Source organism: Schistocerca serialis, chromosome 3 (genome assembly GCF_023864345.2).
Source record: "Schistocerca serialis cubense isolate TAMUIC-IGC-003099 chromosome 3, iqSchSeri2.2, whole genome shotgun sequence".
Classification (NCBI taxonomy): Eukaryota; Metazoa; Arthropoda; class Insecta; order Orthoptera; family Acrididae; genus Schistocerca; species Schistocerca serialis.
The window spans coordinates 42,784,333-42,801,651 of NC_064640.1; positions in this window are offsets into that span (position 1 = coordinate 42,784,333).

Genomic DNA, 17,319 nt, shown 5'->3' on the forward strand with positions numbered 1-17,319 from the left:
ATCGTGATGTTGTAGTGTTTTAACAATGTCAGTAGAGATATACTCAATATTTTTTGCTTTTATGTTAATTTTCATTGAACCGATTAGGATTTTCTTTTCCTAATACAGAATTTTACATTAGCGATTCGAATTCGATCTCGTATTGGATGCTTCTTTTACTTCCGCGACTTGAAATATGTTGCAGGTAGCGTGTGATGAATAGGTTCATTTGCGTTGCTGGAATCGTCGTCTGGGGTTTTGTCGGGTGGGTAGCTGGAGTGAGGTTCGTGCAATAACGTTCTAATTGAATTGATGGCAAGCCTGCAATGCGGCATGAGTAAGCTGTTAAACCATAACTACAGCTGTTTATCTTTAGATATATGAATTATCAGGAAACAGAGGGAGCAAGGATAAACCTACAGATAAAGTTTACATTATTTCGTTTACCTTGAATTGCTTTTTATAACACCAACTTCTGCTGAGTGATAACGGGCCAGCATGTTAGTAATCACTTTTGTGAAGGAATTATTACAACTGTAGTATGATCATTAATTACGTCAATTTTATCTAGAGAATGACAACAGAATCTAGGAGTTCTACAATGGCTTAATTTCATGCACACATTAAAATTATCACTGAGACATTTCACTGAAAACTACTTTTACAGTTAAATCTACGTCTACATTCATACTCAGCAAACCATATGAATTTCATAGCAAAGAAAATTTCCCTCTGTACCAGTTATTAGAGCTTTTCCCCGTTTCATTCACGTATGGAGTGCGGGAAAAATGAGTGCATGGAGATGTCTTATACTACTAGATTCATCATTTATAGCTTCTCCTTGAAGATCTGTAAGTAAGATTTCTCTGCATAATTTCAGACTATCTTCAAGTGTCTGCCAGTTTAGTTTCTTTACTGTCTCTGTGATACTCTCCCATGGGTCGATCAAACTTGTCACTATTCGTGCTGCCATTCTCTGTATGCGTTCAATATCCCGTGTTAGTCCTACGTGGTAAGGGTGATGCACAAGTGACTATATTCTACGACGGGACACATGAGTGACTTGAAAGTCATCTCCTTTGCGGATTAATTGCATTTCCCTAGTACTCTATCGATAAACCTAAGTCTGAACCTGTTTTATTACAACTGATCTAATGCGACCTTTCCCTTTCATATCCCTAGAGAGTGTTAAACCCAGGTATTTTTACCAATTCATCGAGTCTAGTTGTGACTCGCTGATGCTGTAGTCATAGAATACTTTGTTGTTTCGTTATCTGAAGTACACAATTTCATATTACTTAACATTTAAAGCAAGTTGTCAGTCTTTTTCTCACATTCAGTATTGATCAAGATCCGCCTGAATATTTGTGCTGCTCTTTCAGATAGTATTTCGTTATAGATGACTGCATCATCGCCGAAAAGGCTGATGTTACTATTAATATTGTCTGCAAGGTCAGAGCACACTTGCTGTCGATGGCTCTCCATCCAAGATAACGTGCCTTGTCGTCCGTACCAAGAAACCTTCAGACCGCTCAGAAATTTCTCTTGGTACCCCATAAGATCGTACTTTTGATATTAAATACGTCTAATGCAGAGTCAAATGATTTTCGGTAATCGAGAAATACTGCATCTATCTGGCTACCTTGATCCATGGCTTTCATGACGTCATGTGGCAGTAGTACGAGTTGGATTCCACATCACGGATGTTTTCGCAACCAATGCTGGCTGTCATGGAGTAGGTTATTCTATCTGAGATACGTCATTAAATTTTATCTCAGAAGATGTTCCAAAATTTTATATTAAGTGGATGTTAAGGGTATTGGACGGTACTTCTGTGAATTACTTTTGCTAACTTTCTTGTAGACGTGTAGGACCTATAATTTCTTTTAACTACTGAGCACGCTTGGTACTTGGAGCGATCTGCGATCGATTATGGTTCAAAAAGCAAATACGGTGTAAAATACAAAACTGTTTTCCATTTAGCGATTTTACCTGTTTTTCAAGACCACTGGCAGTAATACACATATATGTTTTAGTAGCCCTATGTACTTTTGTGATTATAGTTGCTACAACTGCCACATGGTGACAGATAGCAGTTTGTATGGCACCACCCTCCAATCAGGCATGTCTGTTACTGTTAGGTCAAGTATATTACCAACATGAGTCCATTTCTGAACAACCTGTTCTAGCTTGTCACCAGAGATGCGGTTAGGAATGTTTCACAAGACGTTTTCCACGTCCGACACTCACAAAACTATAAATTCTCCATGTTGATTGTTGAATGATTAAAGTCTCCTCCAGTGATGACAGTATGATTGTACGTCCTAGTGAACTTAGGTTTCCTGTGAAGTGTTTGGCTACGTCTGGTGGTCGAGAAAAGGAATTTATGGTCAATTTTCCGCACACAGTCGCACACGCAGTTTGACTATCTGTCTTGATGGATTTGAGTTTCTTGTCTGCGACAAACGCACCACCTACATTTACCATTAGTCTATCTTTTCGATATTCGCTTAAGTTTTCCCAAATGTCTCGTTTGCAGAATCCCGGAGCGTGTGGCCTCTACTGGGGTGTGACTGAGTTGAAGCGCTTGATTGTCATCAGGATGCGGAACGACGGTAGCTCAAGAAAACATGCTTAATAGTCACAAATTTAATTAGAAAACAAACCACAGTGCTAATAGCGTCGTTCTATAGTGTAACGCCTTTTTCTTGGTGTCTGCTGACTGCAGCGAGCGTGAGAGTTGTGCTGCAAAAGATGGCCAGCGGCCTGCTGGCGGCTGATACGGAATGCTGACGCGGGACTTCAGCAGCATTGCGTACAGAGTCTTGGCGCAGCTCTGCAACTCAGGGAGTGACGCACTGGCAGACATGGAGGCGCGACGTGATTCTTGTAGACCAAGGCAGCCTCTACGGTTGTGTCCACCCTTGTGTGTGTAGGTGTACAGAGTCCGTTTACCTACAAAAAAGTGCTAATGGTGGAACAGCTGCACCGCACCAGCTACGATTTGCTGCCATCCTGAGCAAAAGCTTGGGTGTGTCTGAACTGAGACCGAATATGGCTCAACAGGTGAAAAACGCCACTTCCACAGGTGTGGACTTAAAAACAGCAGTAGGTATGTCTGTGGTGGAGACTAAGTCTCGTAGTGGCTGCTTATAAAACCATGTCGCCCAATCACCTGACGTAGTCCTCCCCTCATAGATGGTGCTGCTAGACTGAGATGTCTTTGGCTAATAATAATGGGTATTTAGAGAGTTTTGGTACCTAATTATTATGCCGAGGCACCACTTCCAACCACATACACCAAAACAAGGCAGCAGACAGAAGGTGTGGCAGCTGGCCTACCACTGCTATAATCACCCTGCCATTATGCAATGTCGTCAGTATTGCGGATGGCCAGCAATGTTGAAGAGAGCTGTTGGTATCACTGCATCTAACGTAACTACATTTTGGTCAATTTTTTGCTTTGTGGTTCCCACTGACCTCTTGAAAGGTCATAGCAGTGCTGCTAATTTACTCCACAGTGCTGAAAAACGGTGACAGGTCTTCATACCTCACTTCTCCAACCCCCCACACACCCCTCCCCCTCACCCCATACCCTTGGTCGATCTAGTCCCTGTGTCTTAGCTTAGAGTACTTCTGCAAAAGCTTAACACATATTCCCATACTGATAATAGCGTACAATACAGTTTTGTAGGTCTAGTTACACAGTTTTTTGACCCTATTTGAGGCCTACGACATTAGCCCACCAGCTTTCCATTTACACATCAAATTCCAAAATCTCAAGTGACTACAAATCAACTAGCAGGACAAAGTGACCAAACTCTACCTCTACATACACCTTAATATCTACTGAAGATGAAATTCCCTTCATAGGTGTCCTACAAAATTATACGAAAACAAGGTACAGCTTTTACACTGGCACCCATTAATTCACATGTACTGACAAATTAACGTCCCATAAAGTAATTGCAACCTGTATTGATCAGAGCACCAATAAATGATGAAAGTACAATATCATTAATCTCATTGAACTATTACAGTTCAATGTCAAATGACTGAGAACATTCGTTGAATCTGCAACGTCATCAGTAATGTATCCTTAATCATATGTTATTCGTACCTTTAATCACAACAGGCCGGCCGAAGTGGCCGTGCGGTTAAAGGCGCTGCAGTCTGGAACCGCAAGACCGCTACGGTCGCAGGTTCGAATCCTGCCTCGGGCATGGATGTTGGTGATGTCCTTAGGTTAGTTAGGTTTAACTAGTTCTAAGTTCTAGGGGCTAATGACCTCAGCAGATGAGTCCCATAGTGCTCAGAGCCATTTTTTTAATCACAACAAATATGGAACAAACGAATATAACACAGGCAAACTGATTCTCTCAACAAATTCTCGCGACATATCTTTTCTCACTTGTATCTGGAACTCGTACGACAGTCCAGTCTACTTGTATCTGGTGTATTGGGATCACTTGGTAGTTCAATGATGCATAGGAAAGAGTCAGAGCCATTATGGTGCCAGATATCATGTTGCTTAAGGACAAGATTGTATGACGTTGATAACCCTTCTGTTGTTGGATGTGCTGAAACATCTGCTCTGCAGCAGTAAGTCCCTTCTGCGTTGCTATGCCTTGGTTCAGGAAGAGCATGCGGTCGGGTTCTAGAGTAATATCGAGAGAGATTAAGTTTCGTGTTTTGAGTACCCCAGTACAATAGCGGCTAAGTTATGTCCACACCAGTTATTCCTGCAACACTAGCCAACAGGTGAGATTCCCCTCTATGACTATGGCGTTGTACAGGGAGTAAATCCAGTCTAATCATTCTCACTAAAAATAGGACTGTAGCTTCAGGAAATCCCGTGCGTATTCCTGGCCGGCTGCGTCGCCTATTAAATAACTGAATCTCTCGTGCGTTCTTGTCAGTCTGGACTTTCCTTCTGAAAGTTACGGAACTCTTTTGTTGACATAACCACATGACGTCCCTCAACCTCTGAGATTAGCATTACCTGCTTGGTTTTTAAGTGTAGGCCTATATATTTCTCCTAGACCGCTAACTTCACCCAGTAAGGGTGGACGGGTGAACACCTATACCATAAATGTCCGACTGCAACCAGGAACCGAACCAGCACATAGAATCGCTCTTCGTCCGTCCTCACTTCCACTATCGCTACAAGGTAGTGTAGCTAAACAAAATTTCAAGGTACTCCACATCGTTCGTTTCGCTTGCGAGACCACAACCCGTATGATATCTCACTAGTAGGTAACGAAAGATCCTCTTGGTTGTCACTCTCCTTATTTTTCCCAGCTCTTCCTTAGTGTCAGTACTGACACATGTGGCAATGAATCTGCAGCACTTGCAAACGGTCATAAGCACACTACATAAGCTAAAGTCATTGTAGTTGGACACTGCGGCGTGACGTCTAATAGTGACATTACCTCGATCACCTAGTTTCGCTCCTGATACTATGTAATTAATTACTTGTTGTTACTCTTAGGGATATTCAGAATTGATAGCAATACACACTTCCCTACTCTACACACCTGCGATTTTCCTACATGTTTCCCCACCTTTTTCTCACGTTTCAGGGCTCAGATATTTGGACTCTGTACACTTTTCATACTTTCCTTATTGCCTTTTCGAAATTTCGAATTGGCTCTCCATCCCTCTTGATCTTTGTTTTGACTATACTGAACTGTGAAGGTATCTTCATACAGAGAAAACCCAGTGCTCGCGTGCACTTGGGAATTAAATCCTACGACAATAAATGGTTAGCAAACATCCCAGTCACTATGGTGAATGTTGACACAGTAGCTCAACATCATACAAGTAGTGGAATGTATGCATTTCATTCTGCAGTTAGCTTGTGGGTTCAAAAGGCAAACCATTAATTTTTGCTTCCATAATAAGTGACAGTACTACTTCATGAAGTCAGACATTGTGATAGTATCCTATTCCATGGTAACCATTTCATGGACACCAAACTCCAGCAACCAGTTATTCACCAACACCTGCGCCACTGTAGTCAGTTGTTGATTAGCAGTCATTCATCCACACTGAACTATGACTGCAGCTTAAACAGGTTGTAGTTGATGTCATCACTTTGCGACGTCTAACAGTGTGCAAGGGTGGGACCCATTATCCGTACTACTGTGGCGTTCCTGCTCAGTCTGCCTCTCAGCAACATTCAGTTTCTGTGAGGTACAGGGTGTTTCAAAAATGACCGGTAAATTTGAAACGGTAATAAAAACTAAACGAGCAGCGATAGAAATACACCGTTGTTGCAATATGCTTGGGACAACAGTACATTTTCAGGCAGACAAACTTTCGAAATTACAGTAGTTACAATTGTCAACAACAGATGGCGCTGCGGTCTGGGAAACTCTATAGTACGATATTTTCCACATATCCACCATGCGTAGCATTAATATGGCGTAGTCTCTGAATGAAATTATCCGAAACCTTTGACAACGTGTCTGGCGGAATGGCTTCACATGCAGATGGGATGTACTGCTTCAGCTGGTCAATTGTTTCTGGATTCTGGCGGTACACCTGGTCTTTCAAGCGTCCCCACAGAAAGAAGTCACAGGGGTTCATGTCTGGCGAATAGGGAGGCCAATCCACGCCGCCTCCTGTATGTTTCGGACAGCTCAAAGCAATCACACGATCATCGAAATATTCATTCAGGAAATTAAAGACGTCGGCCGTGCGATGTGGCCGGGCACCATCTTGCATAAACCACGAGGTGTTCGCAGTGTCGTCTAAGGCAGTTTGTACCGCCACAAATTCACGAAGAATGTCCAGATAGCGTGATGCAGTAATCGTTTCGGATCTGAAAAATGGGCCAATGATTCCTTTGGAAGAAATGGCGGCCCAGACCAGTACTTTTTGAGGATGCAGGGACGATGGGACTGTAACATGGGGCTTTTCGGTTCCCCATATGCGCCAGTTCTGTTTATTGACGAAGCCGTCCAGGTAAAAATAAGCTTCGTCATTAAACCAAATGCTGCCCACATGCATAATGCCGTCATCAATCCTGTGCACTATATCGTTAGTGAATGTCTCTCGTGCAGCAATGGTAGCGGCGCTGAGGGGTTGCCGCGTTTGAATTTTGTTTGAATAGAGGTGTAAACTCTGGCGCATGAGACGATACGTGGACGTTGGCGTCATTTGGACCGCAGCTGCAACACGGCGAACGGAAACCCGAGGCCGCTGTTGGATCACCTACTGCACTAGCTGCGCGTTGCCCTCTGTAGTTGCCGTACGCGGTCGCCCTACCTTTCCAGCACGTTCATCCGTCACGTTCCCAGTCCGTTGAAATTTTTCAAACAGATCCTTTATTGTATCGCTTTTCGGTCCTTTGGTTACATTAAACCTCCGTTGAAAACTTCGTCTTGTTGCTACAACACTGTGTTCTAGGCGGTGGAATTCCAACACCAGAAAAATCCTCTGTTCTAAGGAATAAACCATATTGTCCACAGCACACTTGCACGTTGTGAACAGCACACGCTTACAGCAGAAAGACGACGTACAGAATGGCGCACCCACAGACTGCGTTGTCTTCTATATCTTTCACATCACTCGCAGCGCCATCTGTTGTTGAAAATTGTAACTACTGTAATTTCGAAAGTTTGTCCGCCTGAAAATGTACTGTTGTCCCAAACATATTGCAACAAACGGTGTATTTCTATCGCTGCTCGTTTACTTTTTATTGCCGTTTCAAATATACCGGTCATTTTTGAAACACCCTGTATAATCCACATAACGTTCCTCACCATATACACGAAAGTGATGAAGAAACTGATACAGGCATGCGTATTCAAATTCAGAGATATGTAAATAGGCAGAGTACGGCGCTGCGGTCGGCAACGCCTATTTAAGACAGAAAGTGTCTGGCGCAGTTGTTATAGCGGTTACTGCTGCTATTATGGCAGGATACATAGATTTAAGTGAGTTTGAACGTGGTGTCATAGTCGGCGCACGGGAGATGGGACACTGCATCTCCGATTTAGCGATGAAGTGGGAATTTTCCCGTACGACCATTTCACGAGTATACCGATATTATCAGGAATCCGGTAAAACACCAAATCTCCGACATCGCTGAGGCCAAAAAAAGATCCTGCAAGAACGGGAACAACGACGACTTAAGATAATCCTTCAACGTGACAGAAGTGCAGCCATTCTGCAAACTGCTGGAGATTTCAATGCTGGGTCATCAACAAGTGTCAGAGTGCGAACCATTCAACGTAACATCATCGATATGTGCTATCGGAGCCGATGGCCCACTCGTGTCCCCTTGATGACTGCACGACACAAAGCCTTACGCCTCGCCTGAGCCCGTCAACACCGACATTGGACTGTTGATGACTGGAAACATATTGCCTCCACTGCATCGAGCGGACGGATGTGTACAGGTATGCAGACAGCCTCATGAATCCATGGACCCTGTATGTCAGCAGGGGACTGTTCAAGCTGGTAGAGGCTCTGTAATGGCGTGGGGCGTGTGCAGTTGGAGTCATATGGGACTCCTGATACGTCTAGGTAATACTCTGACCGGTGACACGTACGTAGGCATCCTGTCTGATCAACTGCATCCATTCATATCCATCGTACATTTCGAGGGACCTCGGCAATTCCAGCAGACAAAGCAACACCTCAAACGTCCACAATTGCTACATAGTTGCTTCAGGAACACTCTTTCGATTTTAAATGCTTCCGCTGGCCACCAGACTCTCCAGATATAAACATTATTGAGTATATCTGGGACGCCTTGGAACGTGCTGTTCAGAAGAGACCTACACCCCCTCGTACTCTTACGGATTTATGGACAGCCCTGCAGGATTCGTGGTGTCAGTTCCCTCCGGCACTTCTTCAGACATTAGCCGCATCCATGTCACTTCGTGTTGCGGCACTCCTGTGTGCTCGCGGGGGCCCTACGCGTTATTAGCCAGGTGTAGCAGTTTCTTTCGCTCTTCAGTGTATTACATGACTCAAAACGCACCCTAATGACCGGGTGGAAGTGTCACATGATAGCACAAACCCCTTCTATTAATCAAGAAACATTAACACAGGAAATGACATCGAAACCTTTTTCAGCTTCTGCAATGAGATTTGACAGTCAGTTGCCCACTGGCATTTTAATCCATTTTTAGTAGTTGTGTGAGTGGCCGTGCATATGCAAAAACCCTTTCACGAATTTTCTGTAGTAACTGACCAACTTCAAGAATATTGTAGCTTCGACATGTTTGAGGAGCCGGAAAAAAGTACATCGCCGGCATTTATCTTAATTCTTTGCCTTTTTCCGTCTAATCATATGTCTGAAATAAATCGCAATTTCCAGGACAAAATGGCACTTTTCCTTACTTAATGTAATACTGTAACATCTCTTTCTGTGTGACTTGCGTTTACTGATGGTAGAAAAACTGTTGACTGTTTAGTGAGAGAAAAGTAACTTCAAAACCTTAGAAATTAGATATGCCAGCAGTTTTACGATGATTCTCGATGGAGTCGTTAGTCGCACTCACAAACGGGATTTGCATTAGTAAGAGAGGTACGAGCGGTTTATTTCCTTGTACCATATTTCATGTCCGCCCCGATAGGTGAATGGTCAGCGTGACGGATTGCCGTCCGAAGGGGCCCGCGTTCGATTCCCGGCTGGGTCGGGGATTTTCTCCGCTGAGAGACTGGGTGTTGTGTTGTCTTAATCATCATTTCATCCTCATCCGGCGCTCAGGTCCCCCAATATGGCGTCGAATGTAATAAGATCTGCACCAAGGCGGCAGGACCTGCCCGTAAGGGGCCTCCCAGTCAATGAAGCCAAACGCTCATTTCCATTTACCATATTTCATGTCTATGGTTGGTTTTACAATCTAGAAAAAGCACTTGTCTCGCTTTAGATCACTATGCTGGAGGCAGAGGGCTTTTCTGATGAGCCGACCTGAAGAGAACTATTAATCCTTTCATGTTTTGACCGTGAAATCGGAAAGTTTAAAACTGCAAGCTCTTGAAAAGGATGAGAATTATACCCACTTACTTTTTACGTAACACCCAAACTACCATTTTGACACAGTCAAAGACAGCCAGGATTTAATCCGTTTTCGCTTACCTCCTTATACAGCCTCGAAGAACCGCGAAACTCCTTCATCTCCTCTACAGGAAATGGTGCCATAGGACAATAATCATTTTGTACACCGATTTATTCACTTGAACGGTTGTTATCAAATAATGAACGGACATACTCCCATCTGCCAAGCTCTATTCAACGTTAAAAAAGTAGAGATACCACAATGTGACAAAAAACAAGATCAATCTTAAGTTATTTACTGTTTTTCTACAGAGATCATAATATTAGATTTATCCCCTAAATTATTCATTGTAACTCTCCAAGACACATGGCATGAAATACTTTAAACACTTTCCTCAGTATATGTTACTAAATATTCCTTGAAACCACTGTTATTTCAATGGAGTTTCAAATCTCTCGAGTACTCCGTCCAGCAATCTCCGAAACGTTGACAGTGCATTTTTTCAACCCTAATGGTGTTCGGTGATACAGCAAATAACTGATACAACTACCTCTGGGAACCGAAAAAGCAGTTTTATGCTGGTCATCTGGAAACACCTCCAGCTGATGGTTCTGGCTCCTCAAATTTGTTGTAGAGAAGTAGAGGTACTGCCCCAAGGTGTCAAGAGTTTCCACAATGTTGGATATGGGGTATTCATATGCTATGTTTTAGTTTGCAGATGCCAATAGCCACAGCAAAATCTATATTTTTTGTTCCATCTGCTGACTTCTTGCGTATAAGGAAAAACGCTGTCCCCAAGGTTTAGTGCTCTCTCCTATTATGCCATTATCCAGTTGCTGATTGTTGAAATTTTCCATATCCAGGTGTGTATGCCTAGGTAGGAGAAATATCTCTGATGTTCAGGTGCTTCGTATCCTGTTGATGTTGCATTATGGGCATCACTAGTAATAGACCCCCAGGCCGCGCGGGATTAGCCGAGCGGTCTTCGACGCTGCAGTCATGGACTGTGCGGCTGGTCCCGACGGAGGCTCGAGTCCATCTTCGGGCATGGGTGTGTGTGTGTGTGTTTGTCCTTTGGATCATTTAGGTTAAGTAGTGTTTAAGCTTAGGGACTGATGACCTTAGCAGTTAAGTCGCATAAGATTTCACACAAAAAATGGTTCAAATGGCTCTGAGCACTTTGGGACTTAACATCTGAGGTCATCAGTCCCCTAGAACTTAGAACTACCTAAACCTAACTAACCTAAGGACATCACGCACATCCATGCCCGAGGCAGGATTTGAACCTGCGACCGTAGCAGCAGCGCGGTTCCGGAATGCAGCGCCTAGAACCGCGTGGCCACAGCGGTCGGCGATTTCACACACATTTGACCATTTTTTAGACCCCTATGATTAAACAGATCCTCAAATTCCACTAATAATTTTTCCATTCCTACTGTGTCTCTCTTTCTCTACCTCTCTCTTTCTCCCACCCTCTCTCTCTCTCTCTCTCTCTCTCACCGTACGATTGAAAAGCCCTTCTTCTGCAAATAATGCAGTTGTTGCGGCAATTTGCACATGATTGTGGCCCACACGTAACGTATCCAAATCATACTTGCCCATAACGTCTACACTCGCTACCAGGAACAGTTTGGTTAGCTTCACATCATTGGGGTCAAATTTATCTAAACTGACAGATGCCACTCTCCCCCCATCAATCTCTTATACACATACAATACTTGTCTGTGAAGAAAGCGTGATGCATATGTTGCGGAATTTGCACGTGATTGTGGCCCACACGTAATGTATCCAAATCATACTCGCCCATAACGTCTACACTCGCTACCAAGAACAGTTTGGTTAGTTTCACATCAGTGGGGTCAAATTTATCTAAACTGACGGATGCCTCTCTCCCCCCATCAATCTCTTATACACATACAATACTTGTCGGTATAAAAAGCGTGATGCATATGTTGCGGCAATTTGCACATCATTATGGCCCACACGTAACGTATCCATATCATACTCACCCATAACATCTACACTCGCTACCAAGAACAGTTTGGTTAGCTTCACATCATCAGGGTCAAATTTATCTAAACTGACGGATGCCTCTCTCTCCCAATCAGTCTCTTATAAACATACATTACTTGTTTTATAAGAAGCGTGATGCATACACTATATCATTCACTTCTACTGGCTCTGTCACACATAACACATTATCAGGCAGTTCTGGCCAAACACTCACCTAAAGTAGCTTCCCAGTGCCTTCCGGCTCTATATCACGCAAGTTAAACCTTTGTGACTTTGCCTGTGGTTTAAACGATTTTCCTTCTACATCTACATCTACATCCATACTCCGCAAGCCACCTGACGGTGTGTGGCGGGGGGTACCCTGAGTACCTCTAGCGGTTCTCCCTTCTATTCCAGTCTCGTATTGTTCGTGGAAAGAAGGATTGTTGGTATGCTTCTGTGTGGGCTCTAATCTCTCTGATTTTATCCTCATGGTCTCTTCGCGAGATATACGTAGATCCACTAAACGTAAGAGGACATGTGAAAGTCCTGAATGTCCGTTTTGGGTTCCACAGCCGTTGTCACCTCCGATACAACTTTTTCAGTACGTGATCACTTCGGCATGTTGTTCTGTAAATCAGTCTTTAGATCGCTGTCGCAAGTGGGCGACACATTAAGGTATACAACACAATGACGTCGGAGTCACATGCGCAAAAAATATTTACGGAGTATTTACTTGATTCCAGGCACAATTTAACATTAGTACAGATCTATCGCACCTATTATATGACTTTCGGTGGAAGGAGTTTTTTAAAAATGTTGATTCCTGCTGTTCCAATTCCATGTGACAGGTTTATAGTAAGTGAATACATGGTTATAATTACGATTACACAACTGCTGGGCACACCACAAAAATATCTGATTCCATTGTTAGGACGCTTTGGATAAATTAATTGTAGTACCTGTCATTAACAATTAATAATTAATTACTAATTATTAGTAACGTTAGTACTAGGTTAGAAGGCTTATGAAAGAAACGCAACAGTTTTTAAATCTAACACATCAACAATTTTTTTTAAAGAACGTTGTTTTCTAACAGTACGTTCTTCCCGTACTAACAAATTCCTGTGAAACTTGGATATTGAAACAGTTTTTCAAAAGAAAACTAAGAACAGCACAGAGAGCTATAGCAACGTCACTGCTAGGTCTCGCTAAGAACGGCCAGGGAAGAATTCAGAATGTTGTAGAAAGGGTAAAGGCTCTAAAATCGGAATAGGCAGGAAATATCGCACGAAGAAATGACGGAAAATGGACAAAGCTTGCGACATTAGTCCACAAGTGACAACTTCCCCCAGTTGGGACATTCCGTCTCATGTCGTCAACAGTGAACTTTGGCATGATGCTTGGACAGTGAATCGAGAGCCATTATTGCTCAGTAATCTTCACTTATACAGTACACCAGCTAAACGCATTTCTGGAATCTCTCCGCTTAAACTGAAGCTCGTAGCTTCACATCACTGTCTCCCCCACCACGCAAAGTAATGCGTGGTCGGTTTAAACGCTTCCTACCTACAGCGTCCAGGCTTGCCACTGACTCATGCGCCGTGTACAACAGAAATTTATAATTTTTAGAGCTTAGAACTCGTCTTACGCCACACTCTGCATCTGCATACGTTTCTATAGCGTTGAAATTTATTGGGAACGCCGCCCATCGGACTTGAGGTTCCCGTTTACGTTTAACACCTGAATATTCCGCCTCTGCCCACTCCGCCCATCCTTCTACATTTCCGTCACTGGTTTCCAACGACTCCTGTCTCACACTGTATGACAGCTCTCCCTTCGAATATGCCTGCTCATCCACACCTCTAACATCTTACGCCAGTAAGTAAAATACCTCGCCTATTGCGCACCTATCACACTGGACTCGCATTCGGGAGGACGACGGTTCAATCCCGCGTCCGGCCATACTGATTTAGGTTTTCCGTGATTTCCCTAAATCGCTCCAGGTAAATGCCGGGATGGTTCCTTTGAAAGGGCACGGCCGACTTCCTTCCCTGCCCTTCCCTAATCCGATGAGACCGATGACCTCGCTGTTTGATCTCTTCCCCCAAAACAACCCCTATTGCGCACCGTTGTTATTATTTCTATTTCCTCCTACTACATATGCCCATCTGCTTTCCATATCCTATCACTATCTACCGACTCGTGATTTTGTGAGGTTCCACTCAACAGCACCTGTAAGATCCTCGCGCTATTCTGTTTCATATAGCGATGACAGAACTGTTATCCTAACTATTCACATGTTAGTACGTTCAACAATTCCTCATTAAACTTCACAAAAACTATTGCCTCGTGTCAATATTAACCCAAACACTTACAATAGCTGATAGTCGGACCTAAACCTTGTCTTTGCTGTAGCTTCCTGATCATACAGGAAGGACAATGTAACCTCACCTAGTTTGGGAGAAAGGGACTGACCCAAATAGTGGCAGCTGGCTCCACCAATGAAGTAGACAAATTGGATGATGCCCTGCCCTCCTTCATAGCAACCATTTGCCTGTGCATCTCTGCCTTACCTGCGTGCAGTTGCCTGCCTTATTTATCGACGGATGAATTCCCTCCTCTGATACACTGTCAAGCACGCTAAAGCAACAGTATTAGGACAACAGACACCCACAATCATAAATTACAACATACACCTTAAAGTCTAACCATGAGCCACTATGACTCAGTACACTGCCTAGAAGTATGGCCATTATTGTGACACGTCAAACACTCCACTGACACCAATTCAGTTCGTGATGCACTGTGCCCTAATAGGCTGCACTACGCGGACCTTACTGGTTGGAAGTTGTGGTCCGAATCACTGGCACGGAATCTCGACAAATCAGCCGGTTCCTTAGATTTCGTAAATGTTTCTCTCAAGTAGTAATAGCAGTCTGGCCTTGAACCCACATGCCCTGCACACATAAGTAGAAGAAGAAAAACACAACAGTTGTCTGACTCTCTACGCTAATCGCTGTGGCTGCGACATGGTGTCCGGCTTCCAGTGCCCGTCTCGGAGCTGCTTCCGCCACAGAAGTATAGAGGCTTGGGGTGGGTCTCTACATTGGCATTGCTGAGTAGAGGTAGTGTTTTGTCGTCATGATTTTGACCCATGGTGACTCAGGAAAACACCATTTACATTCACACATTTTATTAGAAAACAAGCTACAGCACCTCTGGCGTCGTTCCATAGTGGCTATGGCCCCTTGGAGTGTACTGACTGCTAAAAGCGAGGTGGTGTTGATGAAAAAGGCAGCCACCAACTTTTTGGTGGCTGGACAAGAATGTTGACGTACGATGTCTGCAGCAGCGTGTGTAACACCTCAGTGCACCAGTGCAACTGAGGGTGGGTCACGCCTGCTGACATGGAAGTCTGCCATGATAGTTGTAGCGGAAGAAAGCCCCCAGTAGTGGTTTCCGCACTTGCTATCAAAAGCGTACATCGTCGGTTTGCCTGTACAAGTGCAGGTGGTGGAATGGCTGCACCATCCCGATCACGAATGGTTGCCCCATATAGGGGGACTCAATATTTCTCTACACTACAGCGGAAATCTGGGGAGTCGCTGTCAAGTTTGTCAATGAACCTTCTAAGTAACTAGTTCACTTCTTCTTTTGGCTCGAAACCAGAGAGCCCTGATAAGTGACTGGCAAAATGCTGCAAATTGTCAGCTTCGTTGAAACTCCATGAGCAAGGCTGGTCATCTCATTCCTTTTTGCCAGTCGGAGGAATGACCCAAGTATGACCTCGTAGCCTAGATGATAGGAATCAGTTGTTCCAATTTGTGTCACAATATGCAGCTTCCTGCACTCTGTTCCTTCAGTGGCTACCAGAATGATTTCCGCAAACACACACAGTAAGAGAACTTGGTGTTAATTTCGAATTTTGCTGCGATTTCTATAAGGCGTACTGTTATTCGCCGCACATTTGAACCACCGAAGATAAAAAGACCCTTTCCCTTTTGCGTTTGCCTCCTGTTGACGTAGGACACAGCAGACTTTCCAACAGGTGAAATGAGTCTCACTTGGTCAAATTCGGTGCCATTTTAGGGTAGAAAGTCGAACTTGTTTGTTAGAGGGGTAGTTGTAACACCTCGCGCTCTCGTTAGCCTCTGTCTCTCCTGAACAGGGTGCCTAGCCCTACTATTTACAAGCACTTCACAGTCCAGTGGACGAGTATTTATAGGCCCCTTGGTTACAGCAGACGGGATGCACTGGAGAGGATAGCACTTTAGGTACCCTTGGTATAAATTGAAGACATGAAGTCCGCAAATGAGTCTGCGATCTCGATATATCTATGTAAATAGTAGGGACACCATCAGCACACCGAACTATGTGGCGCACGGGTTAGCATATTGGACTCACATTGAAACTCGCGTCTGGACATTGTGATTTAGCTTCAGGCAAATGCAGGCATGGTGACGTTGCAAGGGCATGGCCGACTTCCTTCCCCATCCTTCCCTAATCCGATGATATCGCTGTTTGGTCCCTTTCCCCCAGTGAACCAACGAACCAACCATCACCAGCACTTACTATGTAACTAGATATATAGATTTCGAAGTTGAATCCTACATCAGAAAAGTTATATGGTATGTATGGCTAGTATGCATGGTTGTCCATCATCTTAATATTTTTACTTTCCTTCTCTACCACTTGGTCTCCTATGGATTTTGCTTCATTTAATCGAACTTATTTAATTACACCACTGGTTTTCCATTTGTAACAGATCTGAAAATGGCAGTAGTCGAATCCGGTATTTGTGAATTGTATGATTTATGTGATCAAGACAAACCTTCACAAGTAAAGTACCTTTGGTGTCTCCTGGCACACGACTGTCTTGGGGTCTCCCGATACACCCTCTCCAGCGTTTTCCAGTCATTTGACAATAGTCAAAGCGGTTTCCAGCTGCTTACGAACGTCAAATAATCCATCCCAGAATCGAGAACAGCATTTAAACTTTTAGCGTGTGACAGTGAAGTGAGTGGATTGGTTGAATTCAAGGTTTGATTGAGGTTCATGTATGTAGGATGTTACATTTATAGAGGCATTCTGAAATTCTCTATTACTTGCAAGAGAAAATATAAACAATACAATCTCAGCACATATCCTCAGCTACTCACGAAAACATATTAAACTTTTAAGAAAATTTCGGAAAGATTAATTCATTTAATGCACAACTTCAACATTGTCAACAGAGGCACATAAAGAAACTTGAATGATTTTTACCTAGAAACATCGTGAGTAACATTTAAGATTTTACAAACGATTATTACACTTCTTTCTTGAT